The sequence below is a fragment of the Malaclemys terrapin genome, chromosome 10 (genome assembly GCF_027887155.1).
Source record: "Malaclemys terrapin pileata isolate rMalTer1 chromosome 10, rMalTer1.hap1, whole genome shotgun sequence".
Taxonomy (NCBI): domain Eukaryota; kingdom Metazoa; phylum Chordata; order Testudines; family Emydidae; genus Malaclemys; species Malaclemys terrapin.
Window position 1 is genome coordinate 42559145 of NC_071514.1, and position 16668 is coordinate 42575812.

A 16668-nucleotide genomic window follows, 5' to 3' on the forward strand; every position below is an offset into this window, starting at 1 on the left:
TGGATTTGTGGGTGTGTGCATGTGTGTACACAGATGTCTACAGTGTATATGCCTATGTGATTTGTGCATGTGCGCATAGTTATCTGCAGTGTGTTTGCATATGCTTAGGTCAGAGGTCCCCAAACTGTCGAGCACCCCACCCCAATGGGGGGCATGGAGGAATGTCCGGGGGATGCGTCGGGGCCCAGGCCAGCCCCCACAGGAGCAGGAGGGAGTGCCACCCAGCCCTCCCCACCCCCAGCTGCATTCCCGGCCCTGTGCCTGGCTCCATCCCCAGCCTCGGTGCATCTCCGCTCCCGGCCCCGTACCAACCCCAAGCCTCGGCCACTGGCTGCAGCTCCATTCCTGGCCTGGGCCAAGACTGGCAGCAAAGCTGGGAGCAGAGCCACACCTGGCCACGGGCCCAGCTGCCAGCCCACACCACAGGCTGGCTGTGGCTTCGCTTCCATCCCCAGCCTCGGCTTCTGGCCTTGGCAACCCTCTCATCCTCACCCCCAGCTGCAGCCCCAGCCTTGGTCCCCTTACCCCGTCTGCATCCCTCTTCCCAGAGCCATGGCCCCACTCCCAGCCCTGGTGGGGGGTGAGGACAGGGGTAAGTGGGGTGCGACCCTCAGAAGTTTGGAGACCACTGGCCTAGGTGATGCGAAGTGCATGTATATGAATGTGTGGATGCATGCACGCATGCACACATGGCTATGCAATGTGTATGTATCGGCATACAGTAGGGGGCACTGCTGATGCACTGCGTATGTTGTGTGTGTGGAGATATGTGTGTGTGAGTGTGCAGTAGCTGTGTGTGGGATGCAGTGTGTGTGTGGGTGTAGGGCTGGTGCGGGATGTGTACAGAATGTGTGTGCATGCAGCGGTCAGTGCACTGTGCACTGTGTGTAGTGTATGTCAGGGGATGTATGGGTGCGAGTGCCGTGACTGGGTTTGTGGCTGTGTGCGCTGCCCTGCAAAGCTCTGCGGGGTGCCCAGATAAGGTTTCCCACCAGATCAGCACACGGTCACACTCCTTGCTAGACATATGGGCCCAAGCCAGCCTGGCCCAGGTCAGCCCAGTCAGTGAGATGAAGGAAGATGACGCCTCCCTTCACAGCCGGGATTTGCAGGGATGGGTCATGCCCAGAGTCATATTAAACTTTAATCCTCCATGCCTGGGGTGTCAGCGCAGCCTTTGTCTGGCCCTGCAGCAGGTGACTCCGGGAGCAGCTGAGCCAGGCTGTCAAGCAGCATCCACAGAGCAGGAGGCATCCTTTGTCATGGCAGAGGAGCGAGCTGCTGGAGAAAAGGATCCTGACAATGTGGGGAAGCTAATCCCCCCAAGCCTGGAGCCAAAGACCCCACAGCCCTGCTCTCACCAAAGGACAAGGCGGCTTTCTGGAGCACCAGCCAACTGCATTTCAGAGGAGATAACAAGCAGGGGGATGACCACCCACAGTCATCGGGGCCGGGATTGTCAGCCAGGGGTCCTGACCAAATTCCAACCCAGGTGAATACATTCTGCCTGCTGACATGTCCCCGTCCTGTCCTGAGCCAGTGGGTAGCATCATAGCGACTATTGTGCCAAAGAGCTGATTCACTCCACCTGAGAGGTGGCTCCATTTTGCCCCCTTATAGCAAGAGTGCTTGTAAGACTCTTCATTATTGTTATGGCCCAGAGTGCTGGCCAAGAGATGCTCTCAGCACCAGATCAGAGCCACCATCTCGGGGGACACAGGCGGCAGCAACTAGACACAATGGTTTAGGACAGGAAGTGAACTGGACTCCTGTGTCCAAATGACCCTGCAGGGAGAATGCCAGGAGACAGAATGTACTTACCTGGGCTGGAATTTACCCAGGTCACTTCTCAGGGAAAGTGCCAATGGGTCTGTGACGACCCCAAGTACTAAGGGCCTTGGTCTTACATCTCACCAGGGACATGAGACCATTGGCTCAGCACTAAATCAGAGGGAAGAACCCCACCTGTTGAATCACCAGCACTGTCCCCTGGAGCACCTGGAATTCCCTTTGGGGTCTCCTGTCCTAACACTGGCCTCTCCTAAACCTGCCCAGATTCCTGGATCTGACAGGAGAGAGTATGAAGTTACATGGCTACTGGGAAATGCCATGTTCCTCAAGACCCAGTGTTCCTGCTACCACTGTGGCAGGACTTGTCAGGAGGGTCCGGGTAACTGGGAGGGCTGGTGAGCTGAGAATTTCAGCTAGCTAGGGTTCCAAGGCATTGCAAGAATCCCCCTCACCCCGCTGAAAATAACGGGAGCTGCTGGGGGAAAGGCTCATTCGAATACCTAGGTAATCTGTTTTGGTGCCTAAATCAGAGCCAAGCTCTTTGGGAACATGTCCCTAAAGCAGGAGCTCCTGGGGTTTCATTCCCTCATAGGGAACAAACATTGAGGAGTCTCCAGGCTCTGGATTAATTTGAAGTGTCATCAAGCTAGACACCACTGGGGCCAAAAGGCCATTCTGAAGCACGGGAGCATCTCAGCACGGCCCTGGCCCCCCACTGCCCTCAAGATTACAGGCTGACAAAGCCTGGCCTTGGGAAGGTGGCTGCCTCCCAGGCAATGATTTTTGAGACTCTCAGCAGCATCGCTGGGTAATTAGTAAATTAGTAATTAAATGTCCTCCGCCTGCTGGGAAGCAGATTCTGAGGTTTTAGCCTAGTAATCCCATGGCATCTGCCCCAGCATCTGTCACAGATCTTAGTCACGACCCCGCCACTGGCTTTAACATTTGCTCCTTCACTTTGCTGCAGGCAAGTTCCGGCTCGCTGCTCTCCGGCTGCCAGCCACCTTCCCAAACAGGCTGTGCTCTCTTTGGGAACGCCCAGAGCATTATGGCGACGCACTGGCCTGTGAGCAGCAGGGGATGGGCTGTCCCATCCCCAGATCAGTCACAACAGCGCTGGGAGAACATGGAGACAGCCAGGTCAGAGCCTTAGTTGGGAAGTCTGAGACCAGCCCAACGAGGTCCATCGTCAGCAACAAAACGAAAACCGAGCCCAGATCTGTAAAGGTGGTCGGTGGTGCTGTTCTCGGCACTACAACATCAGACTCTTACTGATTTAGGATTTGAAATCTCATTTCTAGGAATCAAAATCCCATTGGCTGTCAATGAGAGTTAGGCTATGAAATGCCTAAATCACTTTTTAAAATAAGGTTTAGGCCCTTAATTCAGTTGTTGCAATGTGCAGCAATGCCTAAAGCTCTTTGCAACTGTGGGCCTTGGAGTCTCCAGTTACGTCTACACTCCAAAAAAAAAAGACCCACAGCAGCGAGTCTCAGACTGAGTCAACTGACGTGGGCTCCTGGGGCGCAAAGCAGTGAAGACACTCAGGATGGACCCCGGGTCTGAGACCCACCCCCATTCCCAGATCCAGCCCAAATAGCTACACTGCTGGTGTTAGCCTTGTAACCAAGCCTTATAAGCCTGAGTCAGTAGGCCTGGGCTCTGGGATGCACTGCGGCGGATTTTTTATTGCAGTGTAGACGTACCCTTACAGATATAACCCAAGCATTTCTAGCGAACACTCTAACCACAGATTGCATCAAGTAATCTTCCAGCCATAGCACCCTGCCCCCAGTTCAGATCCACCATATAGACTGAACAAACTGGGTGCAGCTCATGGGATCCCACAAAGTGCTTGGCAAACCAGCATGAGCTATCACCATTGCCGAGATAGAAAACCCCCAGGAGCAACGGCCTTGGGGATCCTGCTAGCAACAAGAGGAAGGGCTCACCCAGCTCAAATTCCTTGCTGTGCCAAGTCAGCACGGCAAACCAAGAGGATCTTTGGATAGGAGCCTTTCCAGGAGGAGCGGGTTCGAGCCAGACGTTCACCGGATCCTAAATCCTGCACTGGAAGCGTGGCGCAGTCGCAGTGAGATGCAATCAGCACAATGATGCCTCTGCCAGGAGCTGGGTGGTGGAAAATGGAAAACGTGATTAGACCCAGCACAGAGAGACCTGGGCCCTCTGCCTCCCCGATCTAGGTGGTATGCACTGGGTCAGGGCTGAGTCCATGGATGTCACAGGACTGAGCGGCATTACACTGCACACGCCTGGCATTTAACAACCCCACCCTGAATCCTCTGGCTTCTCACAAAAAGGCTTTGGTGGCTAATTCCAAAACAGGTTCCCGGCTATGACCTGCTAGCCTGGACGCAGGTCCCTGTCTCTATGTGTGTGTGTATGGGGGGGGGGGTCTTAGCACAAAGCCATCTCTGTGGCATCCCCGTTGGCTAGCTAAGCGAGGCGCTGCCTAGCGAGGGTTGGCTTTTGCGGATGGTGTCCTAAGATGCCTGGCTCTCCCCATTCCTTGTACAAGACCCCCAGCGCCTAACACAAGCCTTGGGAATCGCAGCGTGGCACTTTGTTTTTGTAGGTGTCTAAAGGTTCGGTGTGGTCTCACAACACCTCACTCCTTGGGCACATTCAGGCCCTCGTCTCTCTGTGCATCAGCTTCCCATAGGTACCATGGGGATATTGGCCTCAGCCAATCAGTGCTAATGACCACACAAACCCATCAGGAATGGCTGACCAGAGCTAACTATGTTAAGGACTGTGAGGCACTCGGTGTGTATGGTAAGTCCGCAGGATACACAGGGAACTTATCCTCTGGGACTGAGCAAGGGCACTGGAAGCAAACCTTCCACTGACAGCTGGTCCATGCAGCAATGCCGAGTCACACCAGATGAGGATCCAGCCCTCAAGTCCTAATGTACAGCATGACAGCCATATATAAAATGACCTACAAAGGGAATTTTACTGTACTGATACTATCGTCCATCAACTTCAAAGCACTTCCCAAAGATACATAGGTCTGCTTGGGTCTGTCTGTTTACAAATGTTATAGTGTATGTGAACAACCATCCGAGCTGCTCCAAGGCTAACTGTGACATAGGTCACTGGTGACCAAGATAGATCTTGTTCAGCATCGTGGGAGCTAACCATGATTAAATGCTGGGCCCAGCAGCATTGGCTCATAGTTCACTGACATGGCTCATGCCAGTCTGTCCTGCCCAGTCAGCCTCCCAGCAGCTCACTTCAGCGTTCAGAGCTACATTCAGACACACGGCTGTTTTGTAACATAGACAAGCTGATTGTCCCTGTTTTATAGCTGGTGAAATCAGAACACGGCGGTTAAGTGTCTTACCATCAGAATCATGGACCCATAGGTCTGGAAAGGACCTCAAGGGGTCATCTAGTCCACGTGCCCATGCTGAGGCAGGATTAAGTATACCTAGACCATCCCTGACAGATTCCTATAAACCTCCAACATCTGCTACGCAGCACAAAGTGGCAAGGAACAAATATTTAATAATGGGCTCTTCAACCTAGTGGAGAAAGGTCTACCATGATCCACTGGCTGGATGGTGAAGCTACACAAATTCAGACTGGAAATAAGGTGTAAAATTTTAACAGTGAGGGTAATTGATCATTGGAACAACTTACCAAGAGTCATGGTGGATTCTCCATCACTGACAATTTTTAAATCAAGGATATTTGTTTACAAGGAGTTATCTGGGGGAAGGTCTCTGGCCTGTGTTATGCAGACGGTCAGACTAGGTGATTACAATGGTTCCGTCTGGGCTTGGAGTCTCTGAAAAGGGCTGGAGGAGAACCCAGTGCTCTTGACTCCTAGCCCCATGGGCCCCACAGCTTCCTAAACATGAGCAAGGTTCACACGGCAAAATCCATCTCAGTGCCAAACATAGCTGGCCACAAAGCAGCACAATCCACGTGTAGGTCAGAGACTTCCGCCCAATGACATTGCATGGGTGAGAATAAACCCCAAGCCAGAACCTCATGGGTGAGCATGAGTCCCCCAGTCCCTATTCCCCACCCTCCCATTGCACAATTCATGTTCTGTCCCCAGTCTGGCTTACCCCTCCCAAAGACCCCCTCCTCTTCTGTGCCACCAGACTGCAGCAGTTCAAGCCCCCTTTAATGGCGTTAGCTAAATGCTTGGCGAAGGGCTGGAGCTGACAATATTTTTTAATTATTGGATTTGCTCTGCGTGATGATGATTGGCCTGGTAACAGATGGTTAACCGAGTTAATCCCTCCATACCCTCATAACCGCCCCCACCCCCACTCTCACTCCAGAGCTGGCTTTGCACGGACTGAGCGCAGGTTAGATCAACCAGGCAATCAATTAGCCAAGTCAGCACACAGTGCTGGAGAGCCATGTGCCAACCCGGGAACTCCAGGCTGCTGTGACTGCTGCTCTGGGCTCCTCTCTCTACCTGCTGGCATTTCTGTCCTGCAGTGGGGTCAGCTTGGGGCTAGGCTCTGAGGCACCCCACGTTCCACTGCAGGTTAGAGCCCACACAGCTGTATCGGGAAACTGGGGGGTGGGGGGGCACACAGGAGTACCTCTGACAATCAGAGCTGTGCAAAAACTTCCCCAATGACCTTGAACCTTCTCAGCTCAGAATAGGTTGGGTTCTAGCTCATTAGTCCAGATCTACAGGCATTCGCTTGTATACAGTGCTAAGCCCCCTCCCCCCCGACCCCATCCATAGGCACCCCCCAGCCATTGCACCCCCACCCCCACCTCACCTTTCCTGCCTTTGCCCCACTCTCCTCAGCCAAAATATCCCCTCCCTTCACTGGCCACCAGCCCCGATTCCAGGGCTCCCTCTGGAGAGGATGCAACATGCATGAGCCGGAAAAGGCTCACACTACATGACTGCAGGAGAGGAGTTTGGCTCAAAGTGTCTGGGGAGAGAGAGGCTGGTAAAGCACCTGCAGAATGGTATGTTCTGGAAGCACGGACCCATTTCAGTTCCTCCCACAGCTGGTGAAATCCCAGCTCTCCAGCTGGCCTCAGAGAGACGAGAATGGAGGCAACAGAGCGTGGCTCTAGGCATGTTCCACCTTTGTATCACTTTGGGGGGAGGGTGCAGATTCTAAACAAGCACATCTGGCTTGGCTCTATCCAAATGAACTGAATGTGACTTCACAGGGGAGGCAAGGCAAGCATGGAGTGTGTGTCTCCATGACATTGTCACCTGGTGGGGCTGGGGGAGCACTGCCCAGTGGCATTGTGCAGGGGACAAGAAGGCTGTAGATCTGGTGTCTATCCTGGCTTTGCCACAGATTCACCATGTGCCCTTCAGCAAGGCATTTAGCCTGGCTGGTCCCCAGGCTAGACACCTAACCATCTGTCCAATGGGAGTGATGAAATTTCCCTGCCTCATAGGCTGGGGCTGTCATGGGGTGAAATCAAAATATTTGTCCCATCCTAAGGGGCCATGGGGCTGGATGGGCCCTGTACTGGGGCATTGCAGGTCTGACTTCTGAAGGGGCATGTAAATCTATTGCTCCATTCCCCTGTGTCAGCCTGTTGGGTTCTGTACTATGGGCAGCAGCTCCTGGGTGTAACTGATGGGTTTAGTCCATAGAATATCTGTGTTGGAAGGGACCTCAGCTAGTCCAACCCCCTACTCAAAGTAGGACTAATGCCCCAAGACAGATTTTTGCCTCAGTGCCCTAAATGGCCCCCTTCAAGGATTGGGCTCACAACTCTGGTCTTAGCAGGCCAATGCTCAAACCACTGAGCTAGCCCTTCCCCCCTGTTTGTGGAGTCATTAGTACTGATTGGCTGAGGCTGTTATAACAGCTCCATGACTGCCTGTCTAGAGATATTACAGTGAGTAGATAAAGCACAGGGACAGACCGCAGCACCTTGGCTTCAAAGCTACAGGCCCCATGAGCTGAAAGAGAATGTGATGGGGGCAGGGCCCACTGGTTAGTAGTATTGGGGCTTTGATGCTCTATGTGCATCCGACAAGTAGGGTACGTCTACACTGCATTGTAAACGCAGGTCTGTGGGACCGGCAGCTTAGTGTTTCCAAGCCCTTTGCTTATCTGTCCACACTGCATTGTAAACCCAGGTTTCCAATTGCAGACCCAGTTCCCACAGCCATCCTGGTGCATCCGCACTGCACTATGCAAACACGAGTCAGAGCTTCTGCTTCTAGGGATCTGGGATTAACTGCGTCCACTCTGCAAAATGACAGGGCTTGGACCCAAGACACAGCAGGATTTGTGTTCAGACCCAGCCCCTGTGTAAGTCCTAGGACCCAGGTCCTGAGTGTTTGCTGACCCAAGTTAGACTGATTTGAGAGTGGACAGTAGCAGGGCCAGCTCTAGGCACCAGCAAAACAAGCTGGTGCTTGGGGCGGCACATTTTTAGGGGCTGCGTGGCCGGCGCCAGAATGCTGCCCCTAAAAATGTGCACCGGCCGCCCTAGCTCACCTCCGCTGCTGCTGCCACGGCGCGCGAAACAGCTGATTCGCGTGCCGCTACTCGCCCTCCCTCCCAGGCTCTCAAGCCTAGGAGGGAGGGGGAGCAGCGACGCGCGAATCAGCTGTTTCGCGCGCCGCGGCAGCTTGGGGTCTCCCCCTCCCTCCCAGGCTCTCAAACCTGGGAGGGAGGGGGAGATCCCGAGCGGCCGTTTCGCGCGCCGCTGCTCCCCCTCTCTCCCAGGCTCCCAAGCTCTCAAACCTGGGAGGAGGGGGAGATCCCGAGCGGCCGCGGCGCAGGCGCCGCTTCTCCCCCTCCCTCCCTCCCTCCTAGGCTTGAGAGCCTGGGGGGAGGACGCAGGGCTGGGGATTTGGGGAAGAGGCGGAGTTGAGGCGGGGCCGGGGGTGGGGTAATTAAAGAACTGGGGGGGGGGGCTGCCAAAATTGTTTTTGCTTTGGGCGGCAAAAATCCTAGAGCCGGCCCTGGACAGTAGAGGGGTTTGGGCTCAAACCTGGGTCTGAGCCTGGGTTTACAATGTAGTATAGATGTACCCTTAGCCCTGTAGCACAAGCCCAAGTCAGCTGATGACCCAGCTCTGAGACTTGCTGCCTCAGAGGCTTTATCACAGACCTTCCCACTGCCCTGGGGATGGGGTACTGCAGCACAGCTGTGCTGTGTGCGAGGGAGAGGGATGCAGGTGTGACAACCACCATCATCACTGCAAGCAGGGATTGGACAGGGGACCTCCAAGCTGGAGCTAAACTAGCAAGCCCTGTAGCTACCAGCTACAATAGCCACACACCCTCTGTGGACCAGGGACACCTGCTCACCAGTGGGTCTATATCAGAGAGCAATGGGGGTGAGGGGCCAAAATACGAGGCCTCTCCCTTGTCCCCATCGCCTTCTGGTGCCGGCCACAAGGGGAGCTGGAAAACGTCCATAAGGGTGTGTCTACACTGCAGCTGGGCGTGAGCCTTCCAGCCCCAGGAGACAGACTTCTGCTAACTCTGCTTGAGCTAAAAGTAGCAGTGTGGGGGCGAGCTGCCCGAGTCCAAGCCCACTCAGACCCCTGGGGCTCAGGTACCTAGCCTGAGCTGCTGCCAGCACTGCAATGTCCACGCCAACGTTTATAGTGCACTAGCTCGAGCGGAGCTAGCTCAAGTCTGTCTGTCTGGGCTGGGAGGCTCGCTCCTGACTGCAGTGTAGATAGACCCTAAATGGCTGGGTCCCTGGCTGCTTGGCCTGGTGCCCCCCAGGGACCAGTTCACCTTCAGTTCACGTCTTCACTGATGCTGAGCACTGTGGAATGTGATTACTAGTGCATGTGTGCATGCACAGGAGGTATGTGTGCATATGTACACGCGGTGCATGCTGAGTGTGTATGTGGGCATGGAAGCACACGCATCGTCATCACACAGGATGCCAATGCTTCTCACAAGTTTGGGTTGTGGGCCTGGAGGGGATAAGCTCCCCTACTACTGACAGCATTGAGAGTCTCCCCTGTAGGGTGACCAGATGTCCTGATTTTATAGGGACAGCCGTCTGTTTCTTATATAGGCTCCTATTACTCCCCACCCCCTCCCGTTTTTTCACATTTGCTGTCTGGTCACCCTACTCCCCTGTAGCATGAGCAACAGAAGCCTGCGTCTCCAGAGCAGCACATGCTGAGCACTGGCTCAGAGGAGCAGTATGAGACAGCAGTGCAGCCAGTGGATTGGTATGGCTGTAGTTGGATGGTTATGGTGGAAGGAGGCAGCAGCGGGAGACAGGAAGAAGGCATGTTCTAGCAGGTAGGAGCCCGGCAAGCAGGGGCGGCTCTAGGCACCAGCAAAGCAAGCAGGTGCTTGGGGCAGCCCATTTGCAGGGGCGGCAGGGATCCATCATGGGAGCTGAGAACCAACAGGGGGTCCTGGGAGCTGTAGTTCCTTGGTTAGCTCCCTGCCTATAGAGCCAGCCCTGGAGCAGGGATAGAACTACATTTCCCAGCATTCCCTTGGCTACTACCAACAGGAAAGAGGGCGAGGGAGTGAGGTAGCTGAGACCTCATGCTGCAGCCTGCTATGAATGGAGAGCTGCACTGGGAAGGGTAGGGAAACCATATTTTAACATTCAAAAAATAGGACACTCCACAGGGAGGGAGGGTAGCCCCACCCTGCCACCATCCACTCCCTCCGACTGCCCCCCACAGAAACCCCAACCCATCCAACCCCCCCTGCACCCTGTCCCCTGATCACCTCCTCCCGGGACCCCTGCCCCTAACTGCCCCCCAGGATCCCACCCCCTATCTAAGCCTCCCTTCTCCTTGTCCGCAACTGCCCCCTCCTGAGACCGCCCCAACTTCCCCCCAGGACCTCACCCCCTGCCTGTCCCCTGACTGCCCCCCCAACTCCTGACCCATCTAACCCCCCCTTCTCCCTGCCCCTGACTGCCCCCCCGAACCTCCGCCCCATCCAACCCCCCCAGCCCCCTTACCGTGCCACTCAGACCAGCATGTCTGGCTCCGCGCAGCGCCAGACACACTGCTGCATACATGCTGCCGTGCTCCCCTGCGGAGCCACAGCCGCGCACCTGCCTTCCAGATTTGAACATCTCAAAATTAAGGAGCGCTCAAGCTCAGTTTGGGTGGCTGTTACTTCATTTCTCCCAAATCAAATATACTGATCCACTGTAACTTGCTTAGAAAAAAGTAGGATAAAATTGAGCAAGAAATGCTTCCCAGTGGTTATTAGGACTGGAATTGTTATTTTCAACAGCCGTTGCCTTTTTTTTGTTTGTTTGTTTAAAAGGAAGCCAGTGATATTGCATTGGCAAATTCCTCATAGAAAGAAAGAGTGGAAGAAAAGAATAATAAAGGCACCTCAACTTTTCCTCATTTATGTAGGACAGTCTTATAATATGCATCCAGATATCCTCCAATCACACAAGCTGAAAATTGTTCCACTTTACTGCAGTTCTGTAACCATATGGGAACGAATCCTGTCTGTGTTCTGTGCACATGTAAAACTCATGCTGAATGACCTGCCGTGGGAGCGAGTTACCAGTGACCCAGGGCTGCGGCGGAAGGAGGGTGCAGGTAGGGGATGGGGGAGAGAGCCCAGGGCTGGGGCGGGCAGGAGGTGTGTGTGTGGGGCAATGGTGGGGGGGAATGAGGGAGCCCAGAGTTGGGGTGGGTGGGTGGGTGGGGAGAGCCCAAGGCTGGGGCAGCAGGGGGGGTGCAGCGAGGAGCCCAGGGCTGGGACGGGGGGCAGCCAAAATTTTTTTTGTTGGGGCAGCAAAAAACCTAGAGCTGGCCCTGCCGGCAAGCAGAGCAGGGCTAGTGCTGGGGAGGCCCCCAGGGGAGACGTAGCAGGGAGAGCAGACCTGCTTCTGGTACCATGATGCTGGGGGCTGTCCATCAACTTCCAGGGCTGCAGTTACCAGGGGGAAGGCGAGGCCAAATCTGTGGGGAATGATGAGCGTGCCCACTGCCGATGCAGCCAGCTTCCCTGCCAAGCAAGGAGCAACTAGAAGCACAAATCTACACAGTGGGTCTGATTCTCCCCTGCCCTGCCCCTTCGTCATCATTTATACTGGAACAAAACAGGAGCAAATGATAGCTGGGCCAGCCTTGTAGCCTCAGCACAGAGGAGCTAGACATAGCGACAGACCAAGCACATGGCAGCTGTCTAAGGTCTGGGGCACTACTTGTTCTGTACGGCCTTCTGGAGTTAGGTTGGCATCATGGATGTGCTGGGGGGCTTGGCAGGCAGCACTCGGGGGCACCTTTCCTCAGGGTTCGAGCAGCTCCAACGATTTCATTAAGTGTATTTGTGCTTCGCTGGGCTTCACATTCTTGACATCGTTTTCACTCACCTGGGCTGAGACGTTCCTGGCGCGCACCCCATCCTTTGTCCTGAGAAGATCAGGGCAGGTTCATGGCAGGGAGTGGCTGGCCTGGGCTGGGCTGGGCGTAACACATGGTATGGAGTCCCAGGGGTCAGCCTCTTCTCTGGCAGCTCAGAAGTGCTGGGCAGGAGCACCAGGGAAAGTCACGCGGACATTGCAGTAGGTATCACTCACCCATCCCCTGAAAGGTAAATGCACCAACTCTATTATTCAGGGCCAGCTTGTGGGCAGGGGAGGGAACAATATGGGGGGATTTTAGATAGGCAGTTATCCAAACTGCCGTGTGGCCATGGCCCAGGGCTAGCCACTCTGCTCTTGTGAACAGCGCCCTGGGAGCTCTAATGACACCCGAGGAGAAACCCCAACACTGCCGCAGCCAGAGGGAAGCGTGAGAAGCGATGGGACAGCTGTGGAGTTGGCTGCAGCTGCTCAGCTGAACAGGCCCCTCAGTTTTGTTTTGGATGATACCCGATCTATTGTTAGCACTATTATTAATCATCCTCATCTCAGGCCCTAGTCAGGGCCCATTGTGCTAGGTGCTGTACGTACACAGGCTGGGCTCCAAAGACCTTACCCTCTGAGGGCCTGGTCCAAAGCCTGCTGAGTGAGTGCAAAGGCTTGGGCTCAGGCCCTAAGGCCAAATTCACACAAGTGCCACCTTCAGGGGGATCTTTGAGTTGGCTCTAGTCCCAGCTTTGCCACCTGCGAAGTGACTGTGGGCAAGTCACTGCTCTGTGCCTCAGTTTCCCCATCTGTATAATGGGAACAGCGAAGCTTATCTACAGTGGTTGGCGGGGGCACTGGGAAGTGTAATTAGTGACTGACTGTAATGAGCTTTGAGATCCACAGGTGAAAGCCCTGCTGAGCCTCATGCCATTTACTCATCACTTGTCTCAGGATTTTCCAGAAGGGTCAGGTCTAACGGTGGGCCCAGGGGTAGGGGGATGGGGCAGAGACTCCAGAGCATGGGAAGGACGAGATGCAGCATTCTTTGCTCCGTGATCCCCAGCTGGGCCCTCACTCAGCCCCTTGGTAGCCAGGACCCCAGGAAACCCCTGCAGGCCTGAAGCAGGTGAGAGGAAGGACTCTCAGGCCTGGTCTACACTACGAGTTTAGGTCGACTTTAGCAGCGTTAAATCGAATTAAGCCTGGACATGTTCACACGACGAAGCCCTTTCTTTCGACTTAAAGGGCCCTTTAAACCAGTTTCTTTACTCCACCTCCGACGAGGGGATTAGCGATAAAATCGGCCTTAGCAGGTCGGAATTGGGGTAGTGTGGACGGAATTCGACGTTATTGGCCTCCGGGAGCTATCCCACAGTGCTTCATTGTGACCGCTCTGGACAGCACTCTCAATTCAGATGCACTGACAAGGTAGACAGGAAAAGCCCCGCGAACGTTTGAATTTCATTTCCTGTTTGCCCAGCGTGGAGAGCACAGGTGACCACGCAGAGCTCATCAGCACAGGTAACAGTGATGGAGTCCCAGGATCGCAAAAGAGCTCCAGCATGGACCGAACAGGAGGTACGGGATCTGCTCGCCATATGGGGAGATGAATCAGTGCTAGCTGAACTCCGTAGCAGTAAAAGAAATAGCAAAATATTAGAAAAGGTCTCCAAGGCCATGAAGGACAGAGGCCATAACAGGGACGCACAGCAGTGCCGCTTGAAAATTAAGGAGCTACGGCAAGCCTACCACAAAGAAGCAAACGGAAGGTCCAGGGCAGAGCCGCAAACTTGCCGCTTCTACATGGAGCTGCATGCCATTCTAGGGGGTGCAGCCACCACTACCCCAACCATGTGCTATGACTCCCTCACTGGAGAAACACACAGGGAAGAGGGTTCGGGGTACGCAGAAGATGAGGATGGAGGTAATGTAGATAGCTCACAGCAGCAAGGAAGCGGAGAAACCGGTTTCCCCAACAGCCAGGATATGTTTATCACCCTGGACCTGGAACCAGTAACCCCCGAACTCACCCAAGATCCTGAGGGCACACAGGGGACCTCTGGTGAGTGTACCTTTGTAAATATTACACATGGTTTAAAAGCAAGCGTGTTTAATGATTAATGATTAATTTGCCCTGGCAATCGCGGCCAGTACAGCTACTGGAAAAGTCTGTTAACGTGTATGGGGATGGAGTGGAAATCCTCCAGGGACATCTCCAGAAAGCTCTCCTTCATGTACTCCCAAAGCCTTTGAAAAAAGGTTTCTGGGGAGGGCTGCCTTATCCCGTCCGCCATGGTAGGACACTTTACCACGCCAGGCCAGTAGCACGTAGTCTGGAATCATTGCATAACAAAGCATGGCAGCGTATGGTCCCGGTGTTTGCTGGCATGCAGACAACATCCATTCCTTATCGCTCTTTGTTATCCCTCAGGAGAGTGGTATCATTCATGGTCACCTGGTTGAAATGGGGCGATTTTATTAAGGGGACATTCAGAGGTGCCCGTTCCTGCTCTGCTGAACAGAAATGTTCCCCGCTGTTAGCCACGCGGTGGGGGGAGGGGTGAAGTGATCATCCCAGAGAATTGGGTGTGGGGGAGAGGGGAGTTAGTTGGGTTTGTGCTGCATGTTAACCCGGAAACCGCAGCCCCTCCTTTTACATTGCAAACCCATTTTAAATGGCCAACCCAATTCATGCTTGATATGGGAAATGAGGGCGCTGCTGTTTGAAACCATTCCCACATGTTAAGAAGGTTAAAAAAGCCAAAAGACTGTGGCTTACCATGGCTGCCTGCAAGCCGAAATCTGTTGCCTGGCACTGCGTGAGTGATCTCTCACACCAAACCGGCAGGCCCTCACTATAAGAGGAAAAATGCGACCTTGTAACGAAAGCACATGTGCTGTGTAATGTGGGCAGCAAAACTTAACGTGAAAGAGTGTACCCATTTTTCTCTAAAATGTGTCTTTTTTAACCACCTCTCCCTTCTCCTCCACCAGCTGCAAATGTTTCTCCTTCACAGAGACTACTGAACATTAGAAAGAGAAAACGGAGGACGCGGGACGATATGTTCACGGAGCTCCAGATGTCCTCCCACACTGATAGAGCACAGCAGAATGCATGGAGGCAGTCAATGTCAGACTACAGAAAAGCACAATATGAACGAGAGGAGAGGTGGCGGGCTGAATCGCGGGATGAACAGAGCAAGTTGCGGGCTGAAGATGATAGGTGGCGTCAGCTTGCAGACAGAAGGCAAGAGTCGATGCTCCTGCTGCTGGAGCATCAAACTGATATGCTCCAGCGTATGGTTGAGCTGCAGGAAAGGCAGCAGGAGCAGAGACTGCCGCTACAGCCCCTGTGTAACCAGCAGCCCTCCTCCCCAAGTCCCATTGCCTCCTCACCCAGACACCCAAGAACACGGTGGGGGGGCCTCCGGCCACCCAGTCACTCCACCCTAGATGATTGCCAGAACATCAGAAGGCTGGCCTTCAATAAGAGTTAAAGTTTTAAAATGCAGTGTTTCCTTTTCCTTCCCTCCTCCCCCACCCATCCCGGGCTACCTTGGCAATTATCCCCCTAGTTGTGTGATGAATTAATAAAGAATGCATGAATGTGAAGTAACAATGACTTTATTGCCTCTGCAAGCGGTGCTCGAAGTGGGGAGGGGAGGGTGGGGTGGTTGGTTTACAGGGAAGTAGAGTGAACCGGGTGGGGGGGGGGCGGAGGGTTCATCAAGGAGAAACAAACAGAAGTTTCACACCGTAGCCTGGCCAATCACAAAACTTGTTTTCAAAGCTTCTCTGATGCGCACCGCGCCCTGCTGTGCTCCTCTAACCACCCTGGTGTCTGGCTGCGCGTAATCAGCGGCCAGGCGATTTACCTCAACCTCCCACCCCGCCATAAATGTCTCCCCCTTACTCTCACAGATATTGTGGAGCACACAGCAAGCCACAATAACAATGGGGATATTCTTTTCGCTGAGGTCTGAGCGAGTCAGTAAGCTGCGCCAGCACACTTTTAAACGTCCAAATGCACATTCCACCATCATTCGGCACTTGCTCAGCCTGTAGTTGAACAGGTCCTGACTCCTGTCCAGGCTGCCTGTGTACAGCTTCATGAGCCATGGCATTAAGGGGTAGGCTGGGTCCCCAAGGATCACGATAGGCATTTCAGCATCCCCACCGGTTACTTTCTGGTCCGGGAAGAAAGTCCCTTCCTCCAGCTTTCGAAACAGAGCAGAGTGCCTGAAGACGCGAGCATCATGTACCTTTCCCGGCCATCCCACATTGATGTTGGTGAAATGTCCCTTGTGATCCACCAGGGCTTGCAGCAGCATTGAAAAGTACCCCTTGTGGTTTATGTACTCGGTGGCTTGGTGCTCCGGTGCCAAGATAGGGATATGGGTTCCGTCTATGGCCCCACCACAGTTTGGGAATCCCACTTCAACAAAGCCATCCACTATGGCCTGCACGTTTCCCAGAGTCACTACCCTTGATATCATCAGGTCTTTCATTGCCCTGGCAACTTGGATCACAGCAGCCCCCACAGTAGATTTGCCCACTCCAAATTGATTCCCGACTGACTGGT